This window comes from Miscanthus floridulus, chromosome 2 (assembly GCF_019320115.1).
Source record: "Miscanthus floridulus cultivar M001 chromosome 2, ASM1932011v1, whole genome shotgun sequence".
In the NCBI taxonomy this organism is placed as follows: Eukaryota; Viridiplantae; Streptophyta; class Magnoliopsida; order Poales; family Poaceae; genus Miscanthus; species Miscanthus floridulus.
Window position 1 is genome coordinate 127789247 of NC_089581.1, and position 14382 is coordinate 127803628.

Consider the following 14382-nt stretch of genomic DNA (forward strand, 5'->3'; position numbering starts at 1 on the left):
ACTAGTAGTAGTGGTAGGAGTAGTAGGAGTAGTAGTAGTTAAGTAGTAGTAGTAGCAATAGCCACTACACACTAGCATTATATAAGCAAAAAATAGAGAAGTAGTAGTAGGAGTAGTAGTAGTAGTAGTAGTAGTAGTAGTAGTAGTAGTAGTAGTAGTAGGAGTAGTGGCAGGAGGAGTCCAAGAAAATATCACAAAGAGGTATATGCATCGTAGGCCCTTGAACTTGTCTCAGGGTGTCATTTAGGTCCACAAACTCTCAAATCATACTTCTGGCACCCTAATGTTGTTTAAGTATGCCACTTAGGTCCATAACTCATCGGATTAAGGTTTTGGCCGACGTGGTGTGGACAAAGTGCACGTGAGCCACGCATGAGCCTAGTTTGGGGCGTGCAAATAAGCAGAGAGGCCCTTCACCACAGCCGTGCCATCCGAGAGCATGTCGTCACCGGACACGAACTTGGAGTCGAACTGCACCGGTGGGAACAGCCGCATGCTCTCGGATAGCACGGCGTCCACGTAGTGCATGCCCTTGAGCTTATTGAAGGTCAAGGCCGTCAGCCGGTCGTCATCGCTGACGACGTAGGTAGCCTCGTCCCGGATGGCGGCCGCCACCTTCGAGTGATCATAGAGGAGCAAGAAGAAGGTGGTCAGCGCTAAGGCGACGATGTCGCGGCCAGCGAGCATGAAGCTAACGATGATGTCGTGGAGGTACTTGTCATCGTTGATGGAGTCCATGAAGCACGACAGGAGGTCCTACCCGAGGCGGCGCCCCTGAGCTTGCGACGCTACCGGATCACCTCCGTGGTGAGCATGTCCATGAGGTGTACCATCTCGAAGCCTCCTTTCATCCCCAAAGTTGAGCAGGCGCTTCAGCTTCTAGATGATGTGCATGGGCACAATGGCACACCTGGTAGAGAGCATGGAGGCCATGTCGAAGGAATTCTCAAATGACGACACCGACATCAATAGCTCCAGGCAGCTAGGGTCGAGACCAAAGGATATCTTGCAGATGCGGTCGAAGGCGAAGCGGCGGAACACGTCCTGTAGGTTGAGGACCCTGCCTTCTTGGCCCTCATAGGAGGCCGTGTGGAGCAGGGGGGTGAGCCGGTTCCATAGCTCGGAGGCCACAATGCGCACCGCGAAGGCACGCAACGCCGGGGACATGAGCTCGGCCATGGCAAGCTTGCGCTGGAACAGCTAGGCGTCCCCGTCGATGTTAAAGATCCCCGGCCAAGGAAGTCAGCGAGGATGGCCGAGAATAGGGTGCCCTTGGGGTAGTTGTCGAAGCGTGCGCATAGCATGTGGTCGACGGTGGCCGGGTTGGCCATGAGCACGTTCCGGAGGACGTGCACATGGACGGTCTATGTCGGCGAGGTCCGCAGTAGGTGGGCATACCAGTCGCAGAGGTTGTCGAAGTCGTCGAGGATGTAGTTGAGTACGCCTTCTCTGGGACGTGCTCGCTGAGGTCCAACGGTGAGTCCAGCACCGGGGACGCATGCTGCTGTTGAATGACATGACCTGGACGCGTGGGGCCATGGCACTACAACTGCCATTGTCGACGTGGCGCCACATGGTGAAGCGGCGCTGGAGGAGCATGGAGCTGGACTTGTTAACCATGATGTCCTGGTAGCTGCCGATGTTCAAGGAGACCTGGATCACGCCCTAGTAGATGCGGGCCTCCCTGCTAAATGCTAGCTCCTTTTGCTCCCGTGAGTTGCCCTCCTAGAATGACGTGTAGTTGTAGGTCTCCACCTCCAGCACCGGCAGCGGCGGCAGCTGTCCGTGCCTCGGCTCCTGCGTGCAGTAGACGACGGCATGGAGGTAGAGCAGCGAGAAGATGATAGCAGCACACACGCAGGCATAGCGCGAGGAGCACTGTTTGTTCGTACGAGTTCATGGTCATGGCTACCGAGCCTGGGGCGGTGGCGTTACGTGATGCCGATGTAGCCGTAGGTGGCCGTCGTCTTCTTCGTGTCCGCGCGCATGCACGGTGGCGCTGGCCGCCCTGCTGGCCGTGGCGCACATGCACCCGCCATGGTGGTGCGCGTGCCCCATGTGTGAGGCCTACCTCATGGCGTCGTGAGCCGCCGACTTTGACAACCTCTACGACTGGTACGCCCACCTGCTGTAGACCTCATCGGTGCGCTATACTACCCCCAGTGCTTATTTGCATGCCACAAACTAGGCTCGCGTGTGGCTCACGTGCGCTCTATCCATGCCACGTCAGCCAAAACCTTGATCCGATGAGTTATGGACCTAAGTGGCATACTTAAACAACATTAGGGTGCCAGAAGTACGATTTAAAAGTTTGTGGACCTAAGTGGCACTCCGAGACAAGTTCAAGGGCCTACGGTGCATATACCTCTATCACAAATATAGTTAACAGTAGAAACCGACCAATATGAAAACATAGGAAATCACTTACTGCTATAAGCAAAAGGCAGAAATTAGTAGTAGTAGGACAGTATTAGAAGTAGTAGTAGGAGCAGTAGTAGTAGTTGAAGTAGTAGTAGTAGTAGAAGTAGGAGTACGAGTAAGAGGCCTTAGAAATATGTCAATAATCATTTGATCATGATCTTGGAGCATCAAGGCATCATAACAAAGAAGTGCATGAAGGTAAGGTAGATGATGCCTAGTTCCTCACAAGAATTTGATCATCAGCTCATTTCAGATAATATATGGAGATGAAAATTTCATCATAGGCAAAAAGGAGAGGAGAGGAGAGGAGGCCAAAAAAAGCAGTTGTTGCTTGCCAAAACAAATAGAGCAGCTGCTGCTGCCAAACATAAAGGAGAGGATAAGAAATAGAGTGGAGATGATAGGATCATGTCAGCCATACAGTAGCCAATAGGAGCCATGCAGGAAGCCGATAGGCAAGTACTATCGGTAAGCCTGTAGGAAGCAAAAACAAATCGGCCTGTAGGAAGCCGACAAGTGTTAGTAGCCGATAGAAGCCATGCTGGAGGCCAATAGGCAAGCAAAATGGTTGGAAAATTTGCTAAATGCCATCACAGGGAGGCATCTAGTGTGACCTATGGAGAAAGAGAGAGAGATCTTCTACTTCTACCATACAACAGTAAGCTGGTAGATTGTTAACCCAATACCAAGCTGTAAAATTCACAAAAGAAAGACCGGAGTATAACAACTCGATAGGCTACTACATACTTGAGCATAAATGATTGTATTAGTATCAAAATGACTAAGCATGTAATGACTTCTGACAAATAGGTACCAATGCTCAGGAGCCTAGAGTATTTGGCATGTTACTACATAACAGGCAGCTACATGACACAAGACTATGGCTACCGCACAAGAGTTAAACACTTTAGAGACCTCGCTTATGCAGTATCCTTCCTGCCTTATTACTGGAGAGACATGTAGGTATATAACCCCTCAGTACCACTCACCATGAAAGAATAATGTTATTTTAGACATTGACCTGCTCTCCAAAAATTTATATTCAAATAAATAATTTAATTGTAGTGTAATAATAGAACTGAATGATATATAATATTATTACAGTACTTCTGGAGATACATCTTCTACTTATATGATTCTCATGTTTTAAACATGAAAATTTAGAAACATATCAATAGTCATGGTTTCAAACTATACTTATTTCAAAAATAACAACTTTTTCCATCTGGAGGAAGTAAGATTGAACATGATGACATGATAGTGCACTGACCTTCGAGACGGATGGTGACGGCGGGCGATGAGCGAGGCGACGGCGGTGGAGGAGTGCTCGAGAGCGACCCCCGCGTCGACGTCGGTGAGTTCGGTGATTGAGGTCAGAGAGGGAGTGTTGGTGGCGGGGACACCAGCTAGAGCACGTGGCCAAGCCAGTGGAGCTCAAACCCTAGCCCTAGCGGCCTATGGAAAGGCAGCGGTTGGGGAACGAAGATGGTGGCGGTGGAGGAGCGCCTGAGAGCGACCCCCACATCGATGTTGGTGAGCTCGGTGGTCGAGGTCAGAGAGGGAGAGTCAGAAACCCTAGCGCCACCGGTCGGGTACGGGGAGGGGGCACGCGGGTGTCAGGAGAGGTCCGGGGGTGCGGAGAGGGGGCACGGGCGTCGGGAGAGGTCCGAGAGGCGACGTCGGCGGGGCACCAGGGAAGGAGTGGGCAGCCTGATGGTGTCGCAGGAAGAAGAGAGCGCCCAACAGGTTTTCACCCGTGCACCCTTGTATTTATACTCAGGCCGATTTCTAGAGGCGGTTCCTGATCCAGTCGCCCCTACAAATGCATTTGTAGGGGCGGTTCCTGATCCAACCGTCTCTACAAATATTTTCTATTTTTTTAATTATTAATTCTATATTTTTTATATCACAAAAACATAAAGTAATATAAAAACAATTATATATATGCACAAATATAATGTTTCGTATTATTCTATATATGCAAAAATATATATATAAACAATTATAGTCAAAACAATACAGAAAACAAAAAAACAAAAATTAAAAATTTGAATTTTAAAACTTTGACTACAATTTTATGACACTAAATGAAATAAAATGAAAATATTATAAACATAAAAGTTATATAACTCATCAACATGTACAACTTTTATTTTGGTCACCTTATCATGTGACTTTGTTTGAACGATTCAAAATTTGAAATTCAAATAGTTTCAACTTGAAACAATATTTTGAAAGAGTAAATGATTTCATATGAAAAACTCAAGAATACCAAAGTTGTAGAACTCATCAATATGTACAACTTTTATGTTGATCATATTTTCATTTGACCAAATTATATAGTTGAAATTTTGAATTTCAATAAATGGCAACTTCAAACAAGATTTTGAGACCTTAAATGATTTCAACAATAAAAGTCGTGAACATAAAAGTTGTTGAACTCATCACTATCTACAACTTTTATTTTGGTCACTTCTTCATGTGACCAAGTATTAGTAAACATTGTTCACAAATTCACATATAACTCATAGTTTCATGAACTATACGAGAAACATGTTGATTTGTGAACAATGTTTATTATCACTTTGTCAAATGAAGAAATGATCAAAATAAAAGCTGTAGATCTTAATGAGTTATACAACTTTGTTATTCATCACTTTTTCAGCGGAAATCATTTAATGATTGAAAATCTCATTTGAACGTATTATTTTTTTTAAATTTGAAAATTTGAAGTGCTCAAACTTTGTCAAATGAAAAGGATGACCAAATCAACACACTAACTTGATAGGGCATGATTTTAGAAAATTTTAGGAAAAACCATCACATTTGGAGTTAGCATGAGGGAGAAAGACTAGTTACAAATTTTACCCAGAGATTAAAAAGAAAAATCACAACTGTTCATGATGATCAATGATGAACAAGTGTGATTTCTCTTTTTAATCTGTGATTGAAACTTGTAACTAGTTTTTCTCCCTCATACTAACTCCAAATGTGATGGTTTTTTTTCCTAAAATTTTCTAAAATCATGCTCTATCATTTTAGTCTAGTCATCTATCTTTATCACTAATTTTGAATAATTCAAATTTTGAATTTTAGAAAATAAGAGCTTCAAACCTGATTTTCAAACACTAAATGATTTTAGCTGTAAAGGTGATGAATATAAAAGTTGTATAACTCGTCAAGACCTCCTACTTTTATTTTGGTCATTTCTTCATTTCATAAAGTGTTAAGTGATTTCATAAAATTTTAGTAGTAATAGAGTGGATGTTCAAATAGATTCATCTGGATGTTGCAAAGGGTAGTCTCACACATATGCATAAATGTAGTCTCACACACATACAAAAATATGTAGTCTTACACACATAAATAAATATATAGTCTCACACGCATACATAAATGAAGTCTTACAAACACACATTTACACAAACACTCCACGTTCAACAAATAGCTAGCCTACTGTAACGACTTTCCCCTTGACACCTTTTCGTTCTCATGGCAATATGTCTTTGAGTAGGTTCTTTTCCACAACACTAATCTTCTTAGAAAAGTCTGTGAATAGCGGCATCTCATCGTAGTTATTATAAGCTTCAACATCGTCCATGCCATCAACTCCAATAATGTGTTGTTTCCTGGAGGCAACCACGTGCTTTGTCTTCTTCTTCGGGGGAGGTTACTTTGTGGGTCAGACATATAGAAAACTTATGCGACACATGAAGCGAGCACCCAAGGGTCATCGTGGTAGCCTACTAGCCTAGATTCTCGAGGTCCAGGACTCTCAATCCGATCTCATTCAGTTTGTGTTGTTTGATCCGGCGGCATTGAAACAGGGCCACTGTTATATCCCTTCCATAGTCAAGTTCTTATATCTCTTCAATAATACCAAAGTATTGGATCTTTTGCCCTAATCCATCGAGAGCCTCTATTCGAACGCCGCTGTTTTGGTTCACATATTTACTATCCTTTGTGTGGGTATAGTACGTATACCCATTGATGTCATAAGCATTCCAAGATGTCACTTGTCTCGATGGTCCCTTCGCCAACCTACTGATGGTAATAGAGTCTATGGTTTCTCCAAGCGGTATGTTTTGGTCCTTCAACCATCTAGTTAGTCATTGCATATGTTGTTTTATGACCCAATCATCCGAACGGCCATTTCTCTCTACCATAATGATAGCCAAGTGTTCATCAATGTATGGTTGCATCAGTTGTGTACTCTGCAAGACACTATAATCGCCCGACTCACCTCTTTGTAATCATGGTCGATGAACACTTTTCTACCACTAGAGCCCTTTCTAGCCAGCCTACCCTTATGACGAGAATCGGGTTTACTAATCTCTTTCTGTACTTTTAGGTACTCTTGACAGCACTCGATGACTTCTTCAGTACTATAACCCTCTATCATGGAGCCCTCTGGGTATGCTCGATTATGAACATATCGACATAGAACCGATATGAACCGCTCATAGGACCACATTTCATGCAAGTAGCAAGGGCCCAGCGCTTGTATCTAATGGACCATGTGAATCATGGGATGTGGTATTATATCAAAAAAGCAGGAGGTAAACACATCTCCAGTTAGTTTTGTGTCTCCACCACAAATTCATGTAGGTCACTCAGCTCTTGCTTGCCAATCATCTTCTGTGAGATCTTCGAAAAGAAGTAGCACATGCGGGTGATGGCCATTTTCAAGAACTCTGGCTTTATAGCCCTGATTGCAATAGGTAGAAACATTGTCAGCATCACATGGCAATTGTGAGCCTTGTAGTGTGTTATTGGCAAGTCCTTCATCGATAATAGCTTCTTCACATTTGCTGAAAACCCAGTCTGGACTTTGATCCCCCTCAGGAAAGTGCATATAACTCTCTTCTCGTCTGGTGTTAGGTTGAAGCACACCGTGGGTAGATTGTATTTTCCATTAGCCTCAGGTACTAGGTGAAGCTGTGGCATCATGTTTAGCTGCACCATGTCTTTTCGTGCTTTCAGACCATCCTTTGACTTGCCTGTGTCCATCAAGGTAGCAATGAGACTCTCAAAGACATTCTTCTACACGTGCATAGCATCAATGGTATGGGCGACCTCCATGTCTGTCTAATAAGGCAGATACTAAAAGAAGATTGATTGTTTCTTGAAAGGTACGCCTTCGATAGGAGGTGTGCTTCTATCTCTGTTCGTCCCATCTGGATTCTTCTTTTCATAGACAACGCGTATGTTTTTCACCATTCTGTACATGTGTTCTCCGTTATGACGTCTCTCCGGAGGGGGTTCAATCTCTGGGACGTTGTCATAAAATCTAAAGAACAATTTGCTACGGTACTTGTGACTTGTCTTTAAGAAGCGTCAGTTCCTTAGGTAAACTATCTTCTTGGATGCACCCAGGTACACCCATGTAGTACCATCCAAGTAAACCAAGCATCCCATCTTCCCTTTGATCTGTCCAGACAAAGCAAACAGTGTGGGATAATCATTGATAGTAACAAATATTATTGCTCTACATATGAAGTCCTTCTTTCAGAATGCATCGTACATCTGCTCCCCATGCCTCCATAGCCTCTCCATTTCTTGCATCAAAGGCTCGAGGAACACGTCTATATCAATGCCTAGTTGTTTAGGGCCAGAAATAAGAATAGTGAGGAGAAGATACTTTCTCTTCTGACACAACCATGTTGGGATGTTGTACATGGTCAAGATCACTGGCCATGTGTTGTGGTCGCTCATCCTCTCATTGAAGGGATTCATTCCAACGATGCTCAAGCCAAACTGTACATTCCTTAAGTCATTGCTGAATTCTTTGTGCTTCTCATCAAACCATTGCCACTGACTACAATCAACCGGGTGTGCAATCTTATCATCATCCACCTTACGCTCATCATCCCACCATGTCATGAGTGCGGCTTCTTTAGGGTTTAGGAAGATACGTCTCAAGCGGTCAGTTACTGGCAGGTACCACATTACCAAGGCATAAATTCTTCTCTACTTTGCATCGTTGCCTAATAGAGTGTCATCTGAGGGCTGAGATTCTTGTACCACCTTTTTTGTACCCTTCTTATTCCTCTTTTTCCCCATGAATGCTTCGTCCCCACCGTAAAGGTTATTGTTCTTGTACCGATTGGTCCCACACCGGGGATATTTATCCAGTGACTTGAACGTTTTGCCATGAAAAAGTATACAGTGGTTGGGCCATGCATGGATTTTTTCAACCTCCATTGTCAATGGACTTATGACCTTCTTTGCTTGGTATGTGTTGGCGGGAACTGAGTTTGGTTGTGGCAACACCTATGACAGGAGATGCAATAGATCATTAAAACTACAGTCTGACCAGCTGTACTTAGCCTTCAGGATGAGCAACTCAAACACAAAACGTAGCAATATCCAATGTGTCGGATAGCCCTTTTTAACACCATACACAGTTCCCTTTGATGCTTTTGTCACCCTTTTCAATTTTTCTAGACCTTTCGGGCTATTTAGTAAAATCTCTAGTTCAAGGGCTCGAATCATGTCCTCCAAATCATCCTCATCCCCGACACGTGCTCCACCATCATTATTGGCACCACCTTCGTCGTTACCATCCCAACCACCAGCATCACCATCTTGTTCATTGCCAAACTCGAAATCCATTCGTGCATCAAGCTCTACTGAATATTGGGACAGGGATTCTATGGTTTCGTCATCGTATTCCTCCTCATCCTTGTCGTTAACAATAACCATTTCGTCACGATGAATCCACACTGTGTAGTCCTCAATAAATCCTCGCATAATCAAATGTGATCTGATAATAGTCACATCTGTCCATGCTATACAGTTCTTGCAATCTTTACAGGGGCAAATAATTGTATCCTTATTCTCTTTCAATGTCGTTGCATGCTTCTTTGCGGCTTCAATAAATTTATTCACCTCTTCACGAAAACCTGCCTTGAACCTTAACAAACCATACATCCAAGAGTTCCTGTACTCCATCTTTTACAACAACAACAAAACAAACATTAAAGGACTACTTATTCAGATATATATAAAAATAAATCAAATTAATAATTACTTGAGAATAATTGTATATACTTTAGATATATATGAATATAAATCTAATATAATTACATGAAGCATACAAACACACCATGGTAGAGGAAAATTAATTAATAGTCCATTTATCCACAAATAATTAAAATACATATTTATTGATTACAATAAACAATTTCAAAGACAACAATTAGCAATAATTATACTTTACCCAATATCTTTCATACAAACCCTAGTCTAATTTTATCAAACATAAATTTACAAAAGCAAAATTAATAAAAAAATCAAACCCTAGATCTAGATCTACATGTACATAAAACATGCATAAAACTAACTTATTGTTCACTAAAATTAAGAAACATGGACCAAATAAGGGTATGATCTTGTTCCCCTCCCTAATTTACCTTAGTACATTTAAAACTTGGATCTAATTTGCTTCATAAGTAGCTCAAGCACCATAGAAGAGAGAGAAAAATAAAACTTTAATTACTCACTAACCAACCATTAAAACTTAAAAAGGTATGGAATAGCATTTTCTTACCTTCTATAACCTCTCCACCAAAGGATTTGAGACCAAAACCTTTCCCCTTAGTAGAGCAATTTTTGGGAGGTGCCCAAGGCCTCCACACCTTTCTTTCACGGGTTGGAGTGAGTGATCCGAGGAGAAAGAAGATGCTGCAGTTGTGCTATATGTGGGTCATTTGTAGGGACGACTAGAGATTGAGCCGCTCCTACAAATCGGAGATATTTTATACGGGGACATTTGTAGGGGCGACTTAATCACCAGCCGCCCCTACAAATAGAAACGTCGGGGACGGCTGGTGAGTGAGCCGTCCCTACAAATCAGACCCATTTGTAGGGGCGACTCGTATCACCAGCCGCCCCTGCTGTTCCATTTATAAGGGCGGCTGGTGTCTATAAACACATCATCGTAGGGACGGCTCCATTACCTGCCGTCTCAAAAAAAATCATCCTATTACTAAAAAATCGTTTTTTACGTGGTGACCGAGCCAATTCCTATAACTGAGCCAATTAGTATATGCCGCGGCTTTGGAACCTCAGCTGAGGGGGTGCACGTCTGGTAACTTGAGATTTGTTAGCGCGGCTGCAGTGAGAGCAGCAAGCCAGCAGGCCTCAGCTCAGCAGAGAGATACAGATGAGATAGGAGAGCCTTGAATGGGAGACATGTCCACGTGACTAAGATAAGATGAGAGACACACAGGAGAGTAGACGGACGAATGGGACACATGCCCACGTGCCTCGATCTATCAGCCCGCTTCCTCCTATGTCTTGTTTAAATGGTAAATTTTTTTACTCTCTCTATTATATTAAATCTTTGACACATACATAAAGTATTAAATATAGATAAAAAAATAACTAATTACATAGTTTGATTGCAAATTACGAGACGAATTTTTTGAGCCTAGTTAGACCATGATTGCATAATAATTATCAAATACAAACGAAAGTACTATAATGCCAAATACTGATTTCTAACCCCAATCTAAATAAGACCCTAATCTATCTCAGCATTATACATGCCTCTTACAGTCCCTCACTATACTTGCTCTTAAGACTATTGGTAACCCTATTACACCCATCATTTCTCTTCACTCGTCCATCTCAACATACAGACCATTTATAGTCCCTCACTGTACTTGCTCTTAAGACTTTTGGTGACACTACTACACCCATCACTTATAGGGGTAGCTCCAGACCATTTATAGCACTTGCTCTGAAGACTTTTGGTGACACTACTACACCCATCACTTGTAGAGGGTGCTCCAGACTATTTACGTTGCTTGAAATGCCGTACGGGCGGTTCATATTTGTAAGGGAGGCCCCACTGGTTAGCTACCCGCCGCGGTATTTTTTGCACAAAAATCACGCGCTTCGCGGCTGGCGGAATTTGAACCCACGATCTCCCTCTTGCTCGGCATTCTTCCGACCACTGCACCTCACTCATTTGTATCTATTATAGATCTTCCTTCCTCACATATTATCTTAAACTGAGTTTAAATTAATTATTTGAGGTCCTAAACGAATTTAAATGAAAAAGTTATCAACTACAAAATTATATAACTTTTCGAGATCTACAACTTTTATTTTAGTAGTTTCTCCATCCGAGGTCATTTGAAAAATTCAAATTTTAAATTTGAAAAATTCAAACATAGTTTTTCTTGACAAGATGATCTCAAATGAAAAAGTTGCCAACTACAAACTTCTATAACTTTTTGAGATCTACAACTTTGATTTTGGTCATCTTTTCATGTGACTTTGTTTGAATAATTTAAATTTGAATTTTAAAAATGACTACTTCAAACAACATTTTGAACCAGTAAATGATTTCAGCTGAAAAAATCATCAATAACAAAATTGTAGAACTCATCAAGACCTACAATTTTTATTTAGGTCATTTATTCATCAACAAAGTGACAGTATACATTGTTCACAAATTTATCTCTCTTATTGTTTTTCAAACTATATGATTTGATTTTAAATGTAAATTTGTGAGCAATTTTATCCAATCACTTATTCGAATGAAGAAATGACTAAAATAAAAGTCGTAGAATTTATTGCTCTCTTATAGTTTACGACACTGTTGCCCTAGGGGCGGATCCAGCGGCCCACGTAGGCGTTCGGCTGTCCATTCGGCACAACACCACCTCGCTGCCCAGCCTCATCTGTCGGCAAGCACACACTGCCCACATGGTGATCGGCTAGGAAGGCACACACCCACAAGACAACTAGAAGGTAGAAACCTAGGTAGATCTCAAATTCATGAATCGATTTCTTCCTTGATCAATTTAAAGGTAAAATCTCAAATCCCCTTTGGTCTTTGCTTGGGCATATCTAACTTTGAAATCTCAAATTTATGAATCGATTTCTTCCTTGATCAATTTAAAGGTAAAATCTCAAATCCCCTTTGGTCTTTTGTTTGGGCATATCTAACTTTGAAATCCTGGGTCCGCCGCTGCTTTGATGGAGATGCCCTCTCCCTTCGTGGCTACATCCACCAGCGCTTTCTGTATATATATACACCATGTCGCATGCCCGTGACGGAGTTAAAAATAAATAAATCAATGGGTTCCGAGATGCAAGTGGTAGAATCATCTTTTGTAGCGCCGAGCATGGAGACTCCGAGGAAGGGCCTGTGGGTCTCTCCCCTGGACCTCGAGCGTGCAAACAGAGGCCACACGCCGCTAGTATATTTCTTTGATCCGAGGCCTCGCAGCTCCACCGGCGACAGCGACGGCGCCGACAACTTCTTTGATCCGAGCAGGCTCAAGGAGGCTATGGCCAAGGCTTTGGTGGCCTTCTACCCCCTCGCTGGCCGCGTCGGCGTCGCCGGCGATGGCCGGACACAGATCGACTGCAACAGCGAGGGGGCCCTCTTTGTGGTCGCTCGCTCTCAACTTAGGCTTGATGATTTGGACGACTTGAAACCGTCGCCAGAGCTGCGGAGGCTGTTTGTTCCTCGCATTGAGCCTTCGTCCATCATATTAGCCGTTCAGGTAATTCGCTTCACACACAGGGCATGTATAATTTCGATTCGATTCGATTCAATTCAATTTGATGCTGCTGCTGCTGCTGCGTCCAGGTGACTTTTATGAAGTGTGGAGGGGTGGTTTTAGGGACTGCCTTCCACCATGTGGCCGTGGATGCCATGGGCGATTTCCATTTCATGCAAACGTGGTCGGCTTTCTCCAGGAACGGCGATGGCGCCGCCGTGGAGCTCCCCTGCCACCAGCGCACTCTCCTCCGCGCGAGGTCCCCTCCTGCCGTCCACCCTGATGCATTATCAGTACTGTACCGCCCCAAGATGACAAGCAGCAGCAGCTCGGAACCTGGAGCAGCCACCACCGCCGGTGTCTTCGTCATCTCCAACGACCAGCTCGCCTCGCTCAAGCGCATCTGCGGCGGCGCGAGCGGTTCTGCGCCGTCGGCGCCCTCGTGTGGCAGTGCGCCTGTGCCGCACGGCGCCTGCCGCCGGAAGCCGAGGCACGCGTCTCCTTCTCAGCAGACATCCGCCGCCGCGGCGCCATGAGGCCTCCCCTCCCGGACCGCTACCTCGGCAACGGCATCATTACGCTGTGCGCCGCTGGTGCGGCCCGTGATATTTCCACGGAGCCGTTGGAACATGTGGCCGGCCGCATCCAGGCCGCGAGGAACCGGGTGGACGACGAGCTGGTGCGGTCCGCGATCGACTACTACCACGAGCTGCTGTCGCTAGAGAGCGAGAGTGGCTACCGGCTGCAGGGGGACACCATGGCAGAGACGGAGCTGCGGGTGGTGAGCTGGCTTGGCATGCCCATCCACGACGCGGATTTCGGGTGGGGGAATCCACGGAGGGTCTCTCGTGCAGGGTCCGTCCGCGGTGGGTACGTGCACCTCACCAGGAGTGGGCTGGAGGCAGATAGCGGCGTCCGTGTTCTCGTATGCTTGGAGGCTGCAAACATGAAGGAATTCGAGCGATTGTTTTGTGCAAAGCTCAAGGGATTGCTTCATGCAAAGCTCTAGCTAGGGGCTGCCAGCTGCTGGCCTGCTGTAAGTGAAGTGTGCCTGTAAAAGCAGATCCATCCTCCACCAGGTTGAGGACCACCGTAATAATGTAGTAGTAATCGTTGAAAACATCTGTCAAAGCCTTAAGACTGACTCCAACGACGTGACCTAAATCGAATACCCATTTCACCGTTTGGGTAACGAACAATAACGAAAGCTACGGTACCCATTCCTTACCCTCCAACGGATGACCGAGCAGGAAGCCCCAAATCCCGCTGCCCTCTCCTCTTTTCTGCTTTGCTCTTCTTTTTTTCCCCCTCTGCCTTCTCTTCCCCGTCCTGCTCAGCTCCTCCCGAGGACCGTCGCCGCCCAGCTGCCTCGGCCAGTTCGCGCTGGAACACCAGCCAGCCGCCGGCGACCAGGAGCCTCCGCTCTGCCTCCCTGCCC

General features: G+C 44.6%; 2 pseudogenes; one reads left to right on the forward strand and one right to left on the reverse strand.

The window, feature by feature from the left end:
• Window positions 1–378: 378 nt before the first annotated feature.
• On the reverse strand, window positions 379–1556 carry LOC136537043 (cytochrome P450 94C1-like; annotated as a pseudogene).
• Window positions 1557–12063: 10507 nt separating this feature from the next.
• On the forward strand, window positions 12064–14066 carry LOC136539628 (hydroxycinnamoyltransferase 4-like; annotated as a pseudogene).
• The last annotated feature ends 316 nt before the right edge of the window (window positions 14067–14382 follow it).